The 3,109-nt window shown below is 39.6% G+C and overlaps 1 non-coding gene across 1 annotated transcript; it reads right to left on the reverse strand.

The window, feature by feature from the left end:
* Positions 1-2,152: 2,152 nt before the first annotated feature.
* On the reverse strand, positions 2,153-2,234 carry TRNAS-AGA (transfer RNA serine (anticodon AGA)). The gene has a single exon. It is a non-coding gene; the product is annotated as a tRNA-Ser (tRNA).
* Between the last annotated feature and the right edge of the window lie 875 nt (positions 2,235-3,109).

Below are 3,109 nucleotides of genomic sequence, written 5' to 3' on the forward strand. Positions count from 1 at the left end.
AATCTCTACTGCAACTTTTCTTCAGCCTTTATCTTGAGTTTCCCATGAGAACAATTATATTCGAATTACAGTTTCCTCAGTTCTTTTGAGGGAGGAAACATGTAGAAGTATTTCTAAGTAACAATACTTCTCTTAGGTCTCAATAGATAATGCTAAAGCTTCTATAAGTTAAACATTTTTTTCTAGGCTTTTCTTGTTGCAGTTGTTCAGTAGGAGGAAACACCCTGTAGCTCCAAATCATAGTTCTTACATAAACCGTACTTTATCCAGAATGTCTTGCTTCTGAAAGATTAAAAAATGGAGAAAAAATTCCAGGCAGTGATGGAAGTGAAAAGAGACACAGATATAACCACAATCATAGAGGGATCATTTTACACAATATACCTCTCTAAAAACCTAATAGAAAACATAAATGGAGGGACACCTGGGTGGCTCAGCAGTTGAGTGTCTGCCTCCGGCTCAGAGTGTGATCCCAGAGTTCTGGGATCAAGCCCCACATTGGGCTCCCTGCAGCAAGCCTGTTTCTCCGTCTGCCTATGTCTCTGCCTCTCTCTCTGTGTCTCTCATGAGTAAATAAATAAAATCTTAAAAAAAAAAAAAGAAAAAGAAAACATAAATGGAAAGATAACCATAAAACAAAATAATGCAATCCATATACATATAGAGAGAATAGTGCATGTATCGACTTCAGGATTCAAATCTTTTCTAAACACAGATGAAATTATCTCAAATTTGACATTTTACCAGGCCACAAAGCAAGGCTCTGAAAACAACAGGGCTGGATACATGCGATTATTTCATAGCAACACAATTATGCCAGAAGTCGAATCATGAAAATGAAAAATTATCTTTGTTTACAAAATAATAAATATGCTTCTAAGTAATTTATGGTTCAAAGGATAGGTCACAATTTAAATTAAGAATTATTTTGAAATAGATAATAAAAATAATACATATCACTACTACACATGTACTGTGCAGCTAGAAGTGTACTTAGAGGGATAGTCTTACATACACATACACAAAATAAATGCCTAAGAATAATGATCTAAGCATTCATTATATGAAATTAGGAATTAACCACATTTTGCTTAACCATCCATCCACTGATGGACACTTGAGTTGTTTCTACCTTTTGGCTATTGTGAATAATGCTGCTATCAAAGTGAGTGTACAAATATCTGTTTAAACTATGTCTTTAATTCTTTTGGGATATACACAGAAGCAGAATTGTTGGGTCATATGGCAATTCTATTTTTTTTGGCAATTCTATTTTTAATTTCTTCCAGCCTTATTGGGATATAATTGACATCTAACACTGTGTAAGTTTAAGATATACAATGTAATAATTTGATATATGTATATATTACAAAATGATTACTGCAATAACGTTAGCCACCACATCCATCACCTCACATATTTTCAATAAACATAAGTTTGCATTTCTCTGGAAATGAAGGGTACAGTTGGTGAATCATAGAGTAGTTTCATGTTTGATTTTGTAAGAAACTGCCAAGCTATTTTCCAGAGTGGCCATGCCATTTTACATCCTCACCCATATAAAACCTGTATTCAATTTCTATAACATTCTCAGAAAGGCCAAACTATAGGGACAGAAAATGTATGTGGCCATCAGTTATTGCATATGATTGGGAGGTGTCTACCAATGGTAACAGAAGGAAAGTTTATGAACTGACACAGCTGTTCTGTATCCCGATTATGGCAGTTGGTTACATGAAAATATGCATATGCTTTCAAAACGCCAATTTTATTCTATGATAAATTTCTAAATTAAAATAAAAATAGTTTTCATTTAATGGCATAAATAACCTCTACAATTTATCTGAGGGATCCTTTCACCAAGTTGTCTCATTTCAAAATAGCTTACTTAGAGCAGCGTTCGGGGAAGAAAAAAACTCAGAGACATCCTAAGATTTTGCAAAATGTGGGCACAGGTGTCTTGGTGCAAACTTTTTGAGAAAGTGATTGTACTCACTCTGATTCCTGTGCAGCACAGCAGCAGTGGGGTTTTGCCAGGCAGAAGAACAGGAGACGTTTAGACAAGAAGCATACCCAGCCCCACACTGAGGAAGGTCAGGTTGGGAACAAAGGCGGCGTCTCCTCCAGGAACAGGAAGGACAAAAAGCTCAAACGTAGTTGGCAGGATTCGAACCTGCGCGGGGACACCCCAATGGATTTCTAGTCCATCGCCTTAACCACTCGGCCACAACTACAGCTGTATGATGGTGTCTTAAAAGCACAGAAAGAAATTTGGTAGATTTACAGGTAAGATTACTGTGTGGACAAGATTCCTGGTGTTTAGTGAATCGGGCAAAAATCCGCAGGTTAATGAAGGCTTGGGGAGGGGGGTCAAACGCTCCGCGCACCCCCTGACATTTAGGAGCATGGAGACGAGAGTGCTCCCTACAAGCATCTTTGTTTCCAACAAGTTGAGCTAGATTTATAAACTACCGCCGCCTCCCATGCGGGTGACCTGGGAGCTAGCTGGGTGCTGGGGATTCGGAAACTGGGACCAAATTTACTCTGCCCCCAGGGGGAGTAGGGTAACCACAGGTTACCGCCTGCCCGGGAGCAACCCTTCTGCTAGAACTCCCAGGCCAGCGTCCTCGCTGGAGGGTATTGCGCTTGATGGGTTTCACGGAAGGAAATACTGTCGCTGATTTGTCTCCACCGTGCAGGGAGAGAGACCCGATGCTGCAAACCATCTGGGTCTCCTCACTCGGTGTCCCCAAGCTCCGTCCGAGGCCAGTACCCAACCTATTCATCTCGCTGGGTTCAAGAAAGTACTTGGCAAATACCAACTCACATTCACTTTCTGCATGGATTAAAAGAAACCTATAGGTATAAAAGTTTCATTCCCTGTGAGATGCCAGCTGCTCCCTAAAACAAATGGATTACCTGATTTGGCTTTGTTTGGCTTTGGCCAATGCAAGGGCCCATTTTCTTTAAATGTAACCAACACAATGCATTCATTTTCTGTTCTCCTTTTTACATTTGTAACTTCCTGCTTCCTTCAGCAGAATTTTCAGAGGCTCTACAGGATTGATGTAGAACAAAATGGTTAAGTGTAGATGCCAGATAGATGGGT

The sequence above is a fragment of the Vulpes vulpes genome, chromosome 12 (genome assembly GCF_048418805.1).
Source record: "Vulpes vulpes isolate BD-2025 chromosome 12, VulVul3, whole genome shotgun sequence".
NCBI classification, from domain to species: Eukaryota; Metazoa; Chordata; class Mammalia; order Carnivora; family Canidae; genus Vulpes; species Vulpes vulpes.